This window comes from Triticum aestivum, chromosome 7A (assembly GCF_018294505.1).
Source record: "Triticum aestivum cultivar Chinese Spring chromosome 7A, IWGSC CS RefSeq v2.1, whole genome shotgun sequence".
Classification (NCBI taxonomy): domain Eukaryota; kingdom Viridiplantae; phylum Streptophyta; class Magnoliopsida; order Poales; family Poaceae; genus Triticum; species Triticum aestivum.
Window position 1 is genome coordinate 113,644,277 of NC_057812.1, and position 21,372 is coordinate 113,665,648.

The window sequence follows — 21,372 nt, forward strand, 5'->3', positions numbered from 1 at the left end:
TGACATGTATAATGCCTTCTAGCCGGATTGTAGATCGTTTGTCGTGGCAGACCTTTTCGCTTCAACCTCGGGACCCGACGGTCTGGAGTGTATCCGAATAGCCTCTCGGTTATGTAAGAACCGGGGCATGCGTGGACACCAGGCGTAGGGGTCATTAGTGCTTTATAAGACAAGTGCCCAACTAGTTATGTTATATTACATGGGTAGTAAGAAACATCTTCCAGGGAGAATAGTTTCGTTAAGAGTTCCTTTCCCTGGGTAAGCGTGCCCTAAAGTGCATGTTCGGACTGCGATAAGAAGCGCAGAAAAAGCATCTGGGGGCAGATATGGATAATAAATAAAAGTCATCTTTTGTTCACCGACCGAATATTCCCTTAAGAATGCTAGCTTTCAGCTTCATCCAGTCTGAGGTACACGTCCGGCTGACCCGGCGGTAACAACCGCAGAGGTGCTCCCCTTATGCCCTAGCCGAATTAACGGGAACATAGGGCATAAATACAAGAGCCAGGCAACCTAGCTTGGCCAAAACTTAAGTCATATCGATGCATATAATGGTGAAAAAAGGTACATGTGGAAGTATAACACATGTGTTGGGCGTGAGGCCCAGGTAAATAATTTAAGCTTCTGTGAAAGAAGCCCCTAGGTATGAACAGTGCGGCTAGCGCATCTGTAATGTACGAGTGAGGCACAAGGTGACCCTTGAAGGCCTAGAGAAATAAAAGAAAGAAAGGGAAACAAGACAAATGATGCGTATGCAGAAAATGGACAAAGGGAGGGGACTAACATAGAGTCCGGTGCTAGGCGTAGAATCTTCAAAGCCTGGCTGCGTTCCATGGGTTCGGCTCGAGTCGACTAGTCGATGCATCCCGCAGTCAGTACGCTCCACTGGTCAGAACTTGGTCAATAATGAAGGGACCTTCCCATTTGGGCTCGAGCTTGTTCTTTTTCTTATCCGGCAGTCGTAGAACTAGTTCGCCAACATTATAAGTTTTGGCCCGTACTTCTCTACTTTGGTATCTGCGAGCCTGTTGCTGGTAAAATGCGGAACGGGCTTTGGCTACATCCCGCTCTTCCTCCAAGGTGTCCAGACTGTCCTACCGATCGAGCTCGGCTTCTCTTTCTTCGTACATGCGCACTCGAGGTGAGTCATGAATTATGTCACAGGGCAGGACTGCCTCTGCGCCGTACACCATAAAAACGATGTATATCCGGTACTACGATCCGGCGTGATCCGCAGCCCCCAGAGGACGAAGTTGAGCTCCTCTACCCAGTGCATGTCAGACTCTGTTAAGGAGCGCACTAATCTGGGTTTAATGCCGCTCATTATAAGACCATTTGCTCGTTCGACTTGACCGTTGGTTTGTGGGTGATAGACCGAAGCATAATCGAGCTTGATGCCCATTTTTCTGCACCAGAGTTTTACCTCGTCGGCCGTGAAGTTCGTGCTGTTATCAGTGATGATGCTATGGGGGACGCCGTAATGGTGTACAACCCCGGATATGAAATCTATCACCGGTCCGGATTCGGCTGTTTTAACCAGTTTAGCCTCTATCCATTTGGTGAATTTATCCACCATGACCAATAAGTATTTTTCTTGTGGGTTCCCCCTTTAAGGGGTCCAACCATGTCAAGCCCCCAGACTGCGAAGGTCCATGTAATGGGGATTGTTTGGAGGGCGGTGGGTGGCATGTGGCTTTGATTTGCGAAGAGCTGGCAACCGGCGCAACGTTGGACCAAGTCCTATGCATCTGCCCGGGTCGTTGGCCAATAGAATCCTGTACAGAAGGCCTTGCTTACAAGAGCCCGGGCTGCGGCGTGATGACCGCCGAGTCTGGCATGAATTTCTGTCAAAAGGTTCCGCCCTTCCTCTTCGGAGATGCACCTTTGAAGGACTCTGGTAGCGCTTTTTTTATACAATTCTCCCTCATAGACCCTGTAGGCCTTGGATCACCGCACTATGCAGCGTGCCTCAATTTGGTCCTCCGGAAGTTCTTGTCTAGTTAGGTAGGCCATGAATGGTTCTGTCCATGGGGCAATAATGGCCATTATTTTGTGGGCTGAATGTGTTATTTCGGTGGTGGAGCCTCCGATTGTGTCAGAGAGTTCGGTATCGGGTATTTTGGCTGGGTCCGGACTGTTGTTACCGGTGTCCCCTTCCCATGCTACGGATGGCTTGAAGAGCCTTTCCAGGAATATGTTGGGAGGGACCGCGTCGTGTTTTGCGCCGATGCGGGCGAGGATATCCGCCGCCTGATTGTTTTCCCGAGCCACGTGGTGAAATTCGAGCCCCTCGAACCGAGCTAACATTTTTAGGACGGCATTGCGATAAGCTGCCATTTTCAGATCCTTGGCATCAAAGTCTCCATTTATTTGAGATATCACGAGGTTCGAATCCCCGCGCACCTCTAGGCGTTGAATGCCCATGGATACTGACATTCGGAGACCGTGTAGAAGGGCCTCATATTCGGCCGCGTTGTTGGAGTCCGTATACATTATCTGTAGTACGTATTGAACTGAATCTCCTATTGGGGACGTCAAAACGACGCCAGCCCCCAGACGAGCCAACATTTTGGAGCCGTCGAAGTGCATGATCCAGTTTGAATATGTGCTGTACTCCTTAGGGAGTTCGGCTTCCGTCCACTCGGCGACGAAGTCAGCCAAAACTTGCGATTTAATAGCTCGCCGTGGCATGTAAGTTATGTCGAACGGGAGGAGCTCAATGGCCCATCTGGCAATCCGGCCCATCGCGTCGCGGTTGTTTATAATATCGTTAAGTGGTACTTCCGAGGCTACCGTTATCAAACACTCTTGAAAGTAGTGTCGCAGCTTCCAAGATGCCATAAATACTGTGTACGCTATCTTTTGATAATGCGGGTACCGTGATTTGCATGGAGTAACGATAGTGGACACATAGTAGACCGGTTTTTGAAGGGGGAATTTGTGTTCGTCCGCTTCTCGTTCGACGATGAGTACTGTGCTTACTACTTGATGAGTTGCCGAAATGTATAATAGCACTGGTTCACCAATGTTTGGCGCGACCAAGACTGGTTTTGTTGCCAATATGGCTTTTATTTCGTTGAGTCCGGCCGTGGCGGCATGCGTCCACTCGAAGTGTTCGGTGCTCCGGAGGAGGCGATAAAGGGGTATTGCCTTTTCTCCCAAGCGGGAGATAAAGCGGCTTAGAGCCGCCACGCGTCCAGTCAATTTTTGTATTTGTTTGAGGTCTGTTGGGGTAGCCAACTGTGACAACGCTCGGATTTTGGCCGGATTAGCTTCAATACCTCTACTGGAGACAATGAATCCCAGGAGCTTTCCGGCTGGTATGCCTGAAAATGCATTTTTCCAGATTGAGCTTGATGCCATATGTTCGGAGGTTATCGAATGTGAGCCTCAAGTCGTCTACTAGAGTTTTGACATGCTTGGTTTTAATGACCACGTCATCTACGTATGCCTCCACTTTTTTGCCGATCTGGTTTGCCAGACATGTCTGAATCATGCGCTGATATGTTGCGCCGCCGTTTTTGAGCCCGAAGGGCATTGTGTTGAAGCAGAATGGGCCGTGTGGTGTGATGGATGCCGTTGCGGCTTGGTCCCATTTTAATTTGATGGTAGCTGGAGTATGCGTCGAGGAAACACAATGAATCGTGCCCTGTGGTGGCGTCGATGATTTGATCGATGCGGGGGAGGGGGAAATGATCCTTTGGGATGGCCTTGTTAAGGTCCTTCAAATCGACGCACAAGCTCCAGGATTTGTCCTTCTTTGGTACCATCACCAGGTTTGCTAGCCAGTCCGGATGTTTTATGTCTCTGATGAATCCGCCTCCAATAGCTTGGCTAGTTCCTCTCCCATGGCTTGTCTCTTAGGTTTGGAGAAACGCCGAAGAGCCTGCTTAACTGGCTTGAATCCTTTTAGGATATTTAGGCTGTGCTCGGCCATCCTGCGTGGGATTCCAGGCATGTCTGAAGGGTGCTAGGAAAAAATGTCCCAGTTCTCGCGTAGAAACTCTCGCAGTGCAGCGTCGACATCAGGGTTTAATTGTGCCCCGACGGAAGCTGTTTTTGTAGGGTCCATTGGATGGACTTGGAATTTGACTATATCGTCCGCCGGTTTAAAGGAGGTGGACTTGGATCTTTTATCGAGTATTACATCGTCCCTGTTCACCGTGGAGCGTAGCGTAGTTAGTTCCTCGGCTGCTAGGGCTTCGGATAGTGCCTCAAGGGCCAGTGCGGCAGTCTTATTTTCGGCGTGGAGTGTTATGTCTGGATCACTAGCAAGAGTGATGATCCCATTGGGCCCGGGCATTTTGAGCTTCATGTACCCATAATGCGGTATGGCTTGGAAGATTGTAAACGCCTCCTGCCCTAATAGAGCGTGGTATCCGCTGCTGAACGGGGCCACTTGGAATGTAATTTCTTCGGACCTGTAATTATCCGGCGTGCCGAATACCACATCTAGTGTGATTTTCCCAGCACAGCGTGCTTCCCGACTGGGGATGATTCCCCTAAAGGTTGTGCTACTTATCTCAATGCGGCTCCAGTCTACTTCCATCTTTTGAAGAGTTTCCTCATAGATGAGGTTTAATCCGCTGCCGCCGTCCATGAGTACCTTGGAGAGTCGAAAGCCGTCCACGATTGGACTAAGGACCAGTGCGGCTGGTGCTCGGGCTATTCGGAATTTGGGTTCGTCACTGGCATTGAAGGTAATAGCCGTGTCACTCCAAGGATTTATTTCTCTTACGTGGCAGATTTCGGCCATGCTGCAGAGTGTTCGCTTGTGTCTATTATTTGACGCGAAGATCTCAAAGACCGTTAACACCATATTGTTGTCCACGGGATGGTGCCCTGTGGTATTCGGGAGGAGTAGATCCTCACCACTTTTGGCCACCTGCCGGAGTATCCAACATGCTCTAAGGTTGTGCGTTGGTATTGCATCCGCTGTACTATGAATTTTGCAGGGTCCGTTGAGCCATCCCTCCAGTACGGTTCTTTGCCCCGTAGAGGGCTTTTGCCTTTTGGTAGTTAACCCATGTGTATTGTGATAATGCACCCTTTTATTTCGGTCTGGGTTTGTATTCAGGGCCGGATTATCCCAAAATTTTATTTCAGTTTTCCAGGCGCTTTCCATCGCACAGTACTTTCGTACTATGAACACCAAGTCGGCAAAGCATGTAATTTCGCGGCGACTTATGGCATTGAGGATTCCCTTTTCCGTGCAATTATTGCAGAAGAATGAAATTGTGTCTTCCTTGCGGCAGTCCTTTATCCTGTTCATGACCAAGAGGAATCTGGCCCAGTAATGGTGTACTGTTTCTTTGGGCTCTTGCCTAATTTGGGATAGATCACTTATGTTTGGGTGGGTGGGTGGAATTGAACCCGAGTCCTCACCCAATCCGAGACTCAGGGGCCAAGGAGTTTCCGAACTCGGAAGTTTGGTTTCTTGGATGTTTTCCGATAAATCTAGCCCGCTGCCTGACTCTAGGTTCAGGCCTTGAGTGACGTCCTCCCCTCTGCGGGTATCCGGCTTGGAGGGATCAGGAATCCGGCCATAGCTAGTCCTTAAGGTAGATGAAGGATTTCCGCATTGTTCCTCCACCACTTCAACATGATGGGTGACCTGGGGAGAGTTGATCTCTCTCAGATCGGGTTTAGGCCCAATCTGATCGTAGTCTTTAGCGACTCCCAGGGCGGCGATGCGATCCAAGAGCTCGTTCAGGGAAGAGAGCTCCATTGGATCTAACTGCTCGGCGAGTTCCGAGTTGATGTAAAGATTGCTTTCGATGACCCGAGAAGTCATCGTCGGTGCAACGGCCGAACAGGCGGTCATAAGAATGTTGGAAATATGCCCTAGAGGCAATAATAAATTGATTATTATTATATTTCCTTGTTCATGATAATCGTTTATTATCCATGCTAGAATTGTATTGATAGGAAACTCAGATACATGTGTGGATACATAGACAACACCATGTCCCTAGTAAGCCTCTAGTTGACTAGCTCGTTAATCAATAGATGGTTACGGTTTCCTGACCATGGACATTGGATGTTGTTGATAACGGGATCACATCATTAGGAGAATGATGTGATGGACAAGACCCAATCCTAAGCCTAGCACAAGATCATGTAGTTCGTATGCTAAAGCTTTTCTAATGTCAAGTATCATTTCCTTAGACCATGAGATTGTGCAACTCCCGGATACCGTAGGAGTGCTTTGGGTGTGCCAAACGTCACAACGTAACTGGGTGGCTATAAAGGTACACTACGGGTATCTCTGAAAGTGTCTGTTGGGTTGGCGCGAATCGAGATTGGGATTTTGTCACTCCGTGTAAACGGAGAGGTATCTCTGGGCCCACTCGGTAGGACATCATCATAATGTGCACAATGTGACCAAGGGGTTGATCATGGGATGATGTGTTACGGAACGAGTAAAGAGACTTGCCGGTAACGAGATTGAACAAGGTATCGGTATACCGACGATCGAATCTCGGGCAAGTACCATACCGCTAGACAAAGGGAATTGTATACGGGATTGATTGAGTCCTTGACATCGTGGTTCATCCGATGAGATCATCGTGGAACATGTGGGAGCCAACATGGGTATCCAGATCCCGCTGTTGGTTATTGACCGGAGAACATCTCGGTCATGACTACATGTCTCCCGAACCCGTAGGGTCTACACACTTAAGGTTCGATGACGCTAGGGTTATAAAGGAAGTTTGTATGTGGTTACCGAATGTTGCTCGGAGTCCCGGATGAGATCCCGGACGTCACGAGGAGTTCCGGAATGGTCCGGAGGTAAAGATTTATATATAGGAAGTCCTGTTTCGGCCATCGGGACAAGTTTCGGGGTCATCGGTATTGTACCGGGACCACCGGAAGGGTCCCGGGGGCCCACCGGGTGGGGCCACCTGCCCCGGGGGGCCACATGGGCTGTAGGGGGTGCGCCTTGGCCTACATGGGCCAAGGGCACCAGCCCCTAGAGGCCCATGCACCAAGATATAGGAAAAAGGGGAGAGTCCTAAAGGGGGAAGGCACCTCCGAGGTGCCTTGGGGAGGATGGACTCCTCCCCCCCTCTTAGCCGCACCCCTTCCTTGGAGGAAGGGGCAAGGCTGCGCCTCCCCCCTCTCCCCTGCCCCTATATATAGTGGAGGGGAGGGAGGGCATCTATACCTGAGCCCTTGGCGCCTCCCTCCCTCCCGTGACACCTCCTCCTCTCCCGTAGGTGCTTGGCGAAGCCCTGCAGGATTGCCACGCTCCTCCATCAACACCACGCCGTTGTGCTACTGCTGGATGGAGTCTTCCTCAACCTCTCCCTCTCTCCTTGCTGGATCAAGGCGTGGGAGACATCGTCGAGCTGTACGTGTGTTGAACGCGGAGGTGCCGTCCGTTCGGCACTAGGATCATCGGTGATCTGAATCACGACGAGTACGACTCCATCAACCCCGTTCACTTGAACGCTTCCGCTTAGCGATCTACAAGGGTATGTAGATGCACTCTCCTTCCCCTCGTTGCTAGTCTCTCCATAGATAGATCTTGGTGACACATAGGAAAATTTTGAATTTCTGCTACGTTCCCCAATAGTGGCATCATGAGCTAGGTCTATTGCGTAGATTCTTTGCATGAGTAGAACACAAAGTAGTTGTGGGCGTCGATATTGTTCAATATGCTTGCCGTTACTAGTCTTATCTTGATTCGGCGGCATCGTGGGATGAAGCGGCCCGGACCAACCTTACACGTACGCTTACGTGAGACCGGTTCCACCGACAAACATGCACTAGTTGCATAAGGTGGCTGGCGGGTGTCTGTCTCTCCCACTTTAGTCGGATCGGATTCGATGAAAAGGGTCCTTATGAAGGGTAAATAGCAATTGGCATATCACGTTGTGGTTCATGCGTAGGTAAGAAACGTTCTTGCTAGAAACCCATAGCAGCCACGTAAAACATGCAGACAACAATTAGAGGACGTCTAACTTGTTTTTGCAGGGTATGCTATGTGATGTGATATGGCCAAAAAGGATGTGATGAATGATATATGTGATGTATGAGATTGATCATGTTCTTGTAATAGGAATCACGACTTGCATGTCGATGAGTATGACAACCGGCAGGAGCCATAGGAGTTGTCTTTATTTATTTGTGACCGGTGTGTCAACTTAAACGTCATGTAATTACTTTACTTTATTGCTAACCGTTAGCCATAGTAGTAGAAGTAATAGTTGGCGAGGCAACTTCATGAAGACACGATGATGGAGATCATGATGATGGAGATCATGGTGTCATGCCGGTGACGATGATGATCATGGAGCCCCGAAGATGGAGATCAAAAGGAGCAAAGTGATGATGGCCATATCATGTCACTATCTGATTGCATGTGATGTTTATCATGTTTATACATCTTATTTGCTTAGAACGACTGTAGTAAATAAGATGATCCCTTACAACAATTTCAAGAAGTGTTCTCCCCTAACTGTGCACCGTTGCGACAGTTCGTGTTTCGAAGCACCACGTGATGATCGGGTGTTAGATTCTAACGTTCACATACAACGGGTGTAAGACAGATTTACACACGCGAAACACTTAGGGTTAACTTGACGAGCCTAGCATGTACAGACATGGCCTCGGAACACGGAGACCGAAAGGTCGAACATGAGTCGTATAGAAGATACGATCAACATGAAGATGTTCACCGATGATGACTAGTCCGTCTCACGTGATGATCGGACACGGCCTAGTTTGACTCGGATCATGTAATCACTTAGATGACTAGAGGGATGTCTATCTGAGTGGGAGTTCATAAGATGAACTTAATTATCCTGAACATAGTCAAAAGGTTTTTGCAAATTATGTCGTAGCTCACGCTATAGTTCTACTGTTTAGATATGTTCCTAGAGAAAATATAGTTGAAAGTTGATAGTAGCGATTATGCGGACAGTAGAAAGCTTATGTCCTTAATGCACCGCTCAGTGTGCTGAACCCCAAACGTAGTCTGTGGATGTTGCGAACATCGGACATACACGTTTTGATAACTACGTGATAGTTCAGTTAAACGGTTTAGAGTTGAGGCACCAAAGACGTTTTTGAAACATCACGAAACATATGAGATGTTTTGAGGGCTGAAATTGGGATTTCAGGCTCGTGCCCATGTCAAGAGGTATAAGACCTCCGATGACTTTCTTAACCTGCAAACTAAGGAGAAAAGCTCAATTGTTGAGCTTGTGCTCAGATTGTCTGAGTACAACAATCATTTGAATTGAGTGGGAGTTGATCTTCCAGATGAGATAGTGATGTTTCTCCAAAGACATTGCCACCAAGCTGCTAGAGCTTCGTGATGAACTATAATATATCAGGGATAGATATGATGATCCTTGAGGTATTCGCGATGTTTGACACCGCGAAAGTAGAAATCAAGAAGGAGCATCAATTGTTGATGGTTGGTGAAACCACTAGTTTCAAGAAGGGCAAGGGCAAGAAGGGATACTTCATGAAACGGCAAATCAGCTGCTGCTCTAGTGAAGAAACCCAAGGTAAAACCCAAACCCGAGACTAAGTGCTTCTGTAATAAGGGGAACAACCACTAGAGCAGAATTACCCTAGATACTTGGTAGATAAGAAGGCTGGCAAGGTCGATAGAAGTATATTGGATATACATTGTGTTAATGTGTACTTTGCTAGTACTCCTAGTAGCACCAGGGTATTAGATACCGGTTCGGTTGCTAAGTGTTAGTAACTCGAAACAAAAGGCTACGGAATAAACGGAGACTAGCTAAAGGTGAGCTGACAATATGTGTTGGAAGTTTTTCCAAGCTTGATATGATCAAGCATCGCACGCTCCCTCTACCAAAGAGATTGGTGTTAAACCTAAATAATTGTTATTTGGTGTTTGCGTTGAGCATAGACATGATTGGATTACGTCTATTGCAATACGGTTATTCATTTAAGGAGAATAATGGTTACTCTGTTTATTTGAATAATACCTTCAATGGTCTTACACCTAAAATGAATGGTTTATTAAATCTCGATCGTAGTGATACACATGTTCATGCCAAAAGATAGTAATGATAGTACCACCTACTTGTGGCACTGCCACGTAAGTCATATCGATATAAAACGCATGAAGAAGCTCCATATTGATGGATCTTTGGGCTCACTCGTTTTTGAAAAGTTTGAGACATGCGAACCATGTCTATTGGTGTATATGCATGAAGAAACTCCATGCAAATGGACCGTTTTGACTCACTTGATTTTGAATCACTTGGGACATGCAAATCATACCACATGGGCAAGATGACTGAAAAGCCTCGTTTTCAGTAAGATGGAACAAGATAGCAACTTGTTGGAAGTAACACATTTTGATGTGTGCAGTCCAATGAGTGCTGAGGCATGCAGTGAATATCGTTATGTTCTTACTTCATAGATGATTCGAGTAGATGTTGAGTATATTTACTTGATGAATCACGAGTCTGAATTATTGAAAGGTTCAAGTAATTTCAGTGTGAAGTTGAAAGATCGTCGTGACAAGAGGATAAAAGATCTATGATATGATCATAGAGATGAATATCTGAATCACGAGTTTGGCACAGAATTAAGACATTGTAGAAATTGTTTCACAACTGATACAGCCTGGAACACCATAGTGTGATGGTGTGTCCAAACGTCATAGTTGCACCCTATTGGATATGGTGCATACCATGATGTCTCTTATCGAGTTACCACTATCGTTCATGGGTTAGGCATTAGAGACAACCACATTCACTTTAAATAGGGCACCACATAATTTCGTTGAGACGACACCGTATGGTTTGGAGAAACCTAAGTTGTCGTTTCTTGAAAGTTTGGGGCTGCGACGCTTATGTGAAAAGGTTTCAGGTTGATAAGCTCGAACCCAAAGCAGATAAAATGCATCTTCATAGGACACCCAAAACAGTTGAGTATACCTCCTAATTCAGATCCGAAAGCAATAGGGATTGTTTCTTGAATCGGGTCCTTTTTCGAGGAAAGGTTTCTCTCGAAAAGTTGAGTGGGAGGATGGTGGAGACTTGATGAGGTTATTGAACCGTCACTTCAACAAGTGTGTAGCAGGGCACAGAAAGTTGTTCCTGTGGCACGTACACCAACTGAAGTGGAAGCTTATGATAGTGATCATGAAACTTCGGATCGAGTCACTACCAAACCTCGTGGGATGACAAGGATGCGTACTACTTCAGAGTGGTACGTAATCCTGTCTTGGAAGTCATGTTGCTAGACAACAATGAACCTACGAGCTATGGAGAAGCGATGGTGGGCCCGGATTCCGATAAATGGCTCAAGGCCATAAAACCCGAGAGAGGATCCATGTATGAAAACAAAGTGTAGACTTTGGAAGAACTACTTGATGATCGTAAGGCTGTTAGGTACATATGGATTTTGAAAGGAAGACAGACAATGATGGTAAGTGTCACCATTGAGAAAGCTCGACTTGTCGTTAAGATGTTTTTCGACAAGCTCAAGGAGTTGACTACGATGAGACTTTCTCACTCGTAGCGATGCTAAGAGTCTGTTGGAATTATATTAGCAATTACTGCATTATTTATGAAATCTTGCAGATAGGATGTCAAAAACATTGTTTCCTCGACGATTCTTGAGGAAAGGTTGTATGTGATACAACCGGAAGGTTTTGTCTATCCTGAAATATGCTAATAAGTATGCAAAGCTCCAGCAATCCTTCTAAGGACTGGAGTGAGCATCTCGGAGTTGGAATGTATGCTTTGATGATGATCAAAGATTTTGGGTGTATACAAAGTTTATGAGAAACTTGTATTTCCAAAGAAGTGAGTGGGAACACTATAGAATTTCTGATGAGTATATGTTGTTGACATATTAATGATCGGAAATGACGTAGAATTTCTGGAAAGCATAAAGGGTTATTTGGAAAGTGTTTTCAATGGAAAACCTGGATTAAGCTACTTGAACATTGAGCATCAAGATCTATAAGGATAGATCAAAACGCTTAATAGTACTTTCAAATGAGCACATGCCTTGACGTGATCTTGAAGGTGTTCAAAATGGATCAGTCAAAGAAGGAGTTCTTGCCTGAGTTGTAAGGTATGAAGTTAAGACTTAAAGCTCGACCATGGCAGAATAGAGAGAAATGAACGAAGGTCGTCCCCTATGCTTAAGACATAGGCTCTACAGTATGCTATGTTGTGTACCGCACCTGAAGTGTGCTTTACCACGAGTCAGTCAAGGGGTACAAGAGTGATCCAAGAATGGATCACAGGACAGCGGTCAAAGTTATCCTTAGTAACTAGTGGACTAAGGAATTTTCTCAATTATGGAGGTGGTAAAGGAGTTCGTCGTAAAGGGTTACGTCGATGCAAGCTTAACACCTATCCGGATAGCTCTGAGTAGAGATACCGGATACGTATAATGGAGCAACAATTTAGAATAGCTCCAAGTAGAACAGTTATTTGGAATAGCTCCAAATAGAACGTGGTAGCTGCATCTAGGAGATGACATAGAGATTTGTAAAGCACACACGGATCTGAAAGGTTCAGACCCGTTGACTATAACCTCTCTCACAAGCATAACATGATCAAACCCAGAACTCATCGAGTGTTAATCACATGGTAAATGTGAACTAGATTATTGACTCTAGTAAACTCTTTGGGTGTTAGTCACATGGGGATGTGACCTTGAGTGTTAATCACATATCGATGTGAACTAGATTATTGACTCTAGTGCAAGTGGGAGACTGTTGGAAATATGCCCTAGAGGCAATAATAAATTGATTATTATTATATTTCCTTGTTCATGATAATCTTTTATTATCCATGCTAGAATTGTATTGATAGGAAACTCAGATACATGTGTGGATACATAGACAACACCATGTCCCTAGTAAGCCTCTAGTTGACTAGCTTGTTAATCAATAGATGGTTACGGTTTCCTGACCATGGACATTGGATGTCGTTGATAACGGGATCACATCATTAGGAGAATGATGTGATGGACAAGACCCAATCCTAAGCCTAGCACAAGATCATGTAGTTCGTATGCTAAAGCTTTTCTAATGTCAAGTATCATTTCCTTAGACCATGAGATTGTGCAACTCCCGGATACCATAGGAGTGCTTTGGGTGTGCCAAACGTCACAACGTAACTGGGTGGCTATAAAGGTACACTACGGGTATCTCTGAAAGTGTCTGTTAGGTTGGCACGAATCGAGATTGGGATTTTGTCACTCCGTGTAAACGGAGAGGTATCTCTGGGCCCACTCGATAGGACATCATCATAATGTGCACAATGTGACCAAGGGGTTGATCATGGGATGATGTGTTACGGAACGAGTAAAGAGACTTGCCGGTAACGAGATTGAACAAGGTATCGGTATACCGACGATCGAATCTCGGGCAAGTACCATACCGCTAGACAAAGGGAATTGTATACGGGATCGATTGAGTCCTTGACATCGTGGTTCATCCGATGAGATCATCGTGGAACATGTGGGAGCCAACATGGGTATCTAGATCCCGCTGTTGGTTATTGACCGGAGAACATCTCGGTCATGTCTGCATGTCTCCCGAACCCGTAGGGTCTACACACTTAAGGTTCGATGACGCTAGGGTTATAAAGGAAGCTTGTATGTGGTTAACGAATGTTGTTCGGAGTCCCGGATGAGATCCCGGACGTCACGAGGAGTTCCGGAATGGTCCGGAGGTAAAGATTTATATATAGGAAGTCCTGTTTCGGCCATCGGGACAAGTTTTGGGGTCATCGGTATTGTACCGGGACCACCGGAAGGGTCCCGGGGGCCCACCGGGTGGGGCCACCTGCCCCGGGGGGCCACATGGGCTGTAGGGGGTGCGCCTTGGCGTACATGGGCCAAGGGCACCAGCCCCTAGAGGCCCATGCGCCAAGATATAGGAAAAAGGGGAGAGTCCTAAAGGGGGAAGGCACCTGTGAGGTGCCTTGGGGAGGATGGACTCCTCCCCCCCTCTTAGCCGCACCCCTTCCTTGGAGGAAGGGGCAAGGCTGCGCCTCCCCCCTCTCCCCTGCCCCTATATATAGTGGAGGGGAGGGAGGGCATCTATACCTGAGCCCTTGGCGCCTCCCTCCCTCCCGTGACACCTCCTCCTCTCCCGTAGGTGCTTGGCGAAGCCCTGCAGGATTGCCACGCTCCTCCATCAACACCACGCCGTTGTGCTGCTGCTGGATGGAGTCTTCCTCAACCTCTCCCTCTCTCCTTGCTGGATCAAGGCGTGGGAGACATCGTCGAGCTGTACGTGTGTTGAACGCGGAGGTGTCGTCCGTTCGGCACTAGGATCATCGGTGATCTGAATCACGACGAGTACGACTCCATCAACCCCGTTCACTTGAACGCTTCCGCTTAGCGATCTACAAGGGTATGTAGATGCACTCTCCTTCCCCTCGTTGCTAGTCTCTCCATAGATAGATCTTGGTGACACGTAGGAAAATTTTGAATTTCTGCTACGTTCCCCAACAAAGAAAACCACCTAGCCGGAGAGTTTGGCCGATAGCCAAAGGTCCCTTTGCAACAGTGCCGTCTTTAAATACAGGATGAGACATCCTTCCTGGTGGCGACGGCACAGCGGAACTCTCAATGAAAGCACCAATGTCGGTGTCAAAACCGGAGGATCTTGGGTAGGTGGTCCCGAACTGTGCGTCTGGGCCGGATGGTAACAAGAGGCAGGGGACACAATGTTTTACCCAGGTTCGGGCCCTCCTGATGGAGGTAAAACCCTACGTCCTGCTTGATTAATATTGATGATATGGGTTGTACAAGAGTAGATCTACCACGAGATCGGAGAGGCTAAACCCTAGAAGCTAGCCTATGGTATGTTGTGGTTGTTGTCCTACGGACTAAAACCCTTCGGTTTATATAGACACCGGAGAGGGTTAGGGTTACATAAGGTCGGTTACAAAGGAGGAGATATCCATATCCGTATTGCCTAGCTTGCCTTCCATGCCAAGTAGAGTCCCATCCGGACACGAGACGAAGTCTTCAATCTTGTATCTTCATAGTCTAACAGTCCGGCCAATGGAGATAGTCTGGCTATCTGGAGACCCCCTAATCTAGGACTCCCTCACCGACATTGGTGCTTTCACTGAGAGTTCCTCTGTGTCGTCATCATTAGGCTTGATGGATCCTTTGATCATCGATAGCAATGCAGTCCAGGGTGAGACTTTTCTCCTCAGATAGATCTTCGTATTCGGCGGCTTCGCACTGCGGGCCAACTCGCTTGGCCATTTGGAGCAGATCGAGAGTTACGCCCCTGGCCACCAGGTCAGGTTCGGAAGCTTAAACTACACAGCCGACATCCGTGGAGACTTGATCTTCGACGGATTCGAGCCCCTGCCGAGTGCGCCGCACTGTCACGATGAGCATGATTTAGCTCTACCATCGGACAGTGTTCAGGAGACCGCACCGGCAACCGCTCCAACCCTCAATTCGGAGCCAATTGCGCCATCCATGGACGGGTGGATAGACCCCGCCACGAAGGCTGCATTCTCAGCGGTGATCGAGCCGAGTATCGACCTTACCCTTCATGAGAGCCGTGACGCCAAAATGCCGGATTCTTCCCCGGCCACGGACTCCGAACCGCCTGTGCCCGTGCCTATCGAATCCGACTAGGCGCCGATCATGGAGTTCACATCCGCGGATATCTTTCAGCACTCGCCCTTCGGCGACATACCGAACTCATTAAGGTCTCTCTCCTTGTCAGGAGAGTCCTGGTCGAACTATGTTCGGCGGGATTGGGATGCGGATGACAAAGAAATTCGCCGCCCACCCACCACCCACTTAGTAGCCACTATCGACAAATTGACCGACATGCTCGACTTCGACTCCGAAGACATCGACGGTATGGACGACGATGCAGGAGACGAACAAGAACCACTACCCACAGGGCACTAGACATCCACCTCATCATATGATATATATATATATATATATGGTGGACACACCCAAAGAAGGCAATGGCGACGGGACAACGGAGGATGACCCCTCCAAGAAGCAACCCAAGCGCCGACGTCAGCGGCGCCGCTCTAAGTCTCGCGAAGGAAAAAGCGGTGGCATAGGAGATAATAGCACTCCGGACAGTGCCAAAGATGATGACAATCCCCTCCAGCAAGATTTAGAGCAGGAGGATGGAGAAGCCAGCCCTCTCGAGAGAGCGGCAGATGGAGAGGCGGAGGATGATAATTACATGCCTCCCTCCGAAGATGAGGCAAGCCTCGATGATGACGAATTTGTCATGCCTGAGGATCCCGTCGAGCAAGAGTGTTTCAAGCGCCGGCTTATAGCCACGACAAATAGCCTTAAGAAAAAGCAACAGCAGCTTCGAGCTGATCAAGATTTTCTAGGTGACAGATGGGCTGAAGTCCTTGCGGCCGAGGAATATGAACTCGAACGTGCCTCCAAGAGTTACCCAAAGAGCAGGTTGCTACCCCGACTGGAGGAGGAAGCATTAAAACCTACATCTCCAGCGTGTGACGCGGCCGATCGGCCACCTCGTGGCCGCGACAAAGAGGCATTTTAGCCAAAAGCTCAGCCCGCACCCCGACGCCACTCAAATTAAAATGTCAAGGCACGAGGAAACACACTAGACCTGTGAGATGCATTGGAGGACAAAGCAAAACATGCAAGATCGATCTACGGATCATGAGGGCGCGCCACTATGCGAGACGATAACCGTCACGCCGGATATAGTAAAAGTAAATCCAGTCGGGCCGAACACAGCGGACAAGACTCATTTGAGCTGCGTTTTGATATAGCCCAGTACAGAGGCGCTGCACACCCCCTATGCTTCACAGACGAAGTAATGGATCACCAAATCCCAGAGGGTTTCAAATCCGTAAATATCGAATCATACGACGGTACAACAGATCCTACGGTATGGATCGAGGACTTCCTCCTGCACATCCACATGGCCCGCGGTGACGATCTACACGCCATCAAATACCTCCCACTCAAACTCAAAGGACGAGCTCGGCATTGGATGAACAGCCTGCCAGCAGAATCCATTGGCTGTTGGGAAGATCTGGAAGCCGCATTCCTCGACAACTTCCAGGGCACTTATGTGCGACCACCAGATGCCGATGACTTGAGCCACATAATTCAGCAGCCAGAGGAATCGGCCAGGCAATTCTGGACATGGTTCCTGACAAAGAAAAATCAAATCGTCAACTGTATGGATGCAGAGGCCCTAGCAGCTTTTAAGCAAAACATCCGCGACGAGTGGCTCGCCCGGCACCTTGGCCAGGAAAAGCCGAAATCTATGGCAGCCCTCACGACACTCATGACCCGCTTTTGCGCGGGAGAGGACACCTGGCTAGCTCCAAGCAATAACATATCAAAGAACCATGGTACTTCGGATACCAAGGATAGCAATGGCAGGTCACGTCGCAACAAACACAAGCGCCGCATCAACAGCGACAATACCGAGGATACGGCAGTCAATGCCGGATTCAGAGGCTCTAAACCCGGTCAGCGGAAAAAGCCATTCAAAAGAAGTACTCCGGGCCCGTCCAGTTTGGACCGTATACTCGATCGCTCGTGTCAAATACACGACACCCCCGACAAGCCAGCCAACCACAACAGGGAATGTTGGGTGTTCAAGCAGGCCGACAAGTTAAATGCTGAAAACAAAGATAAGGGGTTACATAGCGATGACGAGGAGGAGCCCCGGCCGCTGAACACCGGAGGACAGAAGAGGTTCCCCCCACAAGTGCGGACGGTGAACATGATATACCCAACCCACATCCCCAAGAGGGAAGGGAAGCGTGCGCTAAGGGACGTATATGCGTTGGAGTCAGTCGCCCCAAAGTTCAACCCATGGTCCTCCTGTCCGATCACCTTCGATCGCAGGGACCACCCCACTAGTATCCGTCATGGCGAATTCGCCGCACTGGTCCTAGACCCAATCATCGATGGATTTCACCTCACTCGAGTCCTTATGGACGGCGGCAACAGCCTGAACCTGCTTTATCAGGACACAGTGCGCAAAATGGGTATAGACCCCTCAAGGATCAAACCCACAAAAACGACCTTCAAAGGCGTCATACCAGGTGTAGAGGCCCATTGCACAGGCTCAATCACACTGGAAGTGGTCTTCAGATCCCCGGATAACTTCCGAAGCGAGGAGTTAATCTTCGATTTAGTCCCGTTCCGCAGTGGCTATCATGCACTGCTCGGGCGAACTGCATTTGCGAGATTCAATGCGGTACCACATTATGCATACCTCAACCTCAAGATGCCAGGACCTTGGGGGGTCATCACAGTCAATGTAAACACATAGCGCTCTCTCTGCACGGAGGAGCACACTACAGCCCTTGCAGCAGAAGCACAAAGCAGCCTCTTCAGGAAATCCACCAGTTCGGTGATTAAACACCCGGACACCGTCAAGCGTGCCCGGAGTAATCTGCAACAAGACCACCTGGCATGTTCCGAGCTCGCATAGCAATGCAGCCCCCACCCCAGTCCCAGCCAAACGGCAAAATCCATGCCACACGTACATAATTACGCATTGAAAATACCATGGGCATAGATGGGGGGGGGCACGACTATGGCATGCCCCAAAACGCGGCTCAACCGCACTAGGGGCTTCCCGCTTTGTTATTTTTTCTCTCTTTCAGGACTTTACTCTCTGGAAACCCCGTCCGGCAGTATGATTGCCGGACACACGATACAACAACCACGGAGGCAGAAAGCTACGTCGCACCATGGAACTCCCAGGTGGTCTCTGATAACGAGTGAAATACCGGCTTTAAATACCATTCCTCAGCTTGCCCTTGGAGGAGACATGTCAAATAGTCCTACTTTTTGCTTATCGCACTACTTGTATAATTCTGCTTCGACGCACCTTTTTGAATAAACAATGCATAGCACTAGACTATTACCGCATTATCTATTCTTTTTTATATATATGTTCATTCATGACATTCAGCACCCGTACACTCTGGTAGGGCCAATACGCCAGGTGTTAAGTGTACCCCATAATACGGCGTGAGAAGTCCAAACACTTTCGACAGTGTGGCACCCCGAACTTATAGCATTATATGCATCAGCTCCGAATCATGTCTTGGGTCAATAGTTGGGTTTGCCCGGCTCCCATGTTTTGGTACCTTACGTTCCGCTATATCGGCTAAGGTAGCACTGGGAGAACTACTGCGATTGTGCCCCGGTTCATCTGGGCAAGCACCTCAGTAGAGAAAGCTAAAATTGACTGTCATGATAAGGCGAGAGCTGGTCGCTGTTCGAGAGGTCTCGAGTCCCTAAAGACTTATGCCGCTTAGGGCGAGGAGTCGGCTTTGTCCGGCTTAGGCGTGTATAGCGCCCCGAATTTGGCCTTCCGAATACTAGGGGCTTCGCCAAAATTTAAAATTGTAGACTTCTATGGCTAAGTGATAGTGATAAAGCATTATAGTCTGATTGCCTTGTTCGTTGTGCTGAGCACCTCCTTGAAAGGACCCAACAATGGGAAAAAGAGTGCTCAGATTTATCCCGAACACCCCAACACTCGTGGCATGGGGGCAGAAGTCGACGACTGGCCATCTCTCAGGTTTGATAAATAGCCGCACAGAAGGTAATATTTTAAATTCAGACAAGCGTTGCATAGCGCACATGAACAGGTTTTCATAATACTGGATCACACGAGCAAGTTCATTCAAAAATTACATCCTTCGCACACTCGTCCGCCACAAGACGGGCACCCTTCAGGACACCCTCATAATACATTTCAGGGTGGCGATGCTCCTTGCCCTGCGGCGGCCCCTCCTTCACCAGCTTCTCGGCGTCCATCTTGGCCCAGTGCACCTTCGCACGGGCAAATGCCCGGCGTGCACCTTCGATGCAGACGGACCGCTTTATGACTTCCAGCCGTGGGCAGGCTTCCACAAGATGCCTCACCAGGTCGAAGTAGCTGTTGGGAAGGGAGTCACCAGGCCACACCCGGACTATAAGGCCCCTCATGGCCTGTTCGGCCGCCTTGTGCAGCTCGACCAGTTGCTTCAGCTGGTCGCTCACAAGCATCGGGTGTTCGGTCCCAGTATACTGAGACCAGAACAACTTCTTCGTCGAGTTTCCCTCCTCGGTCTGGTAGTACTTTGCGGCATCCGACATGCTGCGGGGTAAATCTGCGAATGATCCTGGAGAGCTCTGGACTCGGGTAAGTAACAAGTAATTTACTTTCACATGCTTGCTTCGCATAATGAATGCCTTACGTGCCGCTATCTTCCTCATCGTATCAATTTCCTAGAGGGCCTTTTGGGCTTCAGCCTTGGCATGCTTTGTGCTCTCGAGGGCCGCGGCAAGCTCGGACTCTTGCGTCTTCGATTCAAGCTCCAAAGTCTCGTGCTTCTTCACGAGAGCCTGGAGCTCTTGCTGCACCTCGCCCACCCGTGCCTAATGTTTCTCCCTCTTGGTGCGCTCCTCGGCCGCTTTGTTTTCGGCCTCGGACAACGCTCACTTCAGGGTCGCCACTTCGGTCGTGGCCCCTAGCACATCCATGATGATCCAATCATTTTGCAACCACATTATATATATATATAGACAAGGTATTACTTACCTTTTTTCTCCTCGAGCTGCCTCTTGGCAAGGCCGAGTTCTTTCTCGGACCGCTCGAGGTTCTGCTTCAGTGCGGCGACCTCCACAGTCAATGCGACAGAGGTCAGCAGCGAAGCCTGCATACGCATATAGACATACTTGTATTAGACTCCTGCAGATATTATTTGATCCTCTATTTGGCTTCTCTTTGTGAACACCAAACAGAGCATCAGGGGCTACTGTCTATGCGGTAATATTTTCCTATATTTTAAATACTTACATCAATGCCTGTTAGAAGGCTGGCATATGCTTCAGTCAGTCTGCTCTTGGCGGACTAAACCTTCTTGATCACCGCACTCATAATAGTGCAGTGCTCTTCATCGATGGAAGCGCCGCGAAGCACTCCCAGCAAGTTGTCCGGTGCCTCTGGATAGATAGAGGTCACCGGCACGGGCGGCTTGCCCCTCTTGGCAGGGGGCCGCCTGCCGGAGTCCGGAACCACTGGAGGTTCCGGCGCGGTGTTCGGCTAAGGGCCGAACTTGGAGCCCTTGGGAGTCTTGCTCCCTTTGCGCCTGGAGTCCGGAAGGTCGCCTTGAGGCGCCTCCAGGACTACCTCCCCTCGGTTCGGTGCCCCTTGAGACAATACCTCGACATTGTCCGTAGGGCGAGGAGAGGAGGCGGTCGGAAGTGACTCACTATTCATATCCAACGAGTCCAAGGAACTGTCCGATGAGGATACGTTGATGTGGGCTCGGGGCGGACAACATGATCATATTCGATGTTAGGAGAAGTAGTGCAATAAAAGCATGCTATGAGTTACTCTAGTATCCGAAT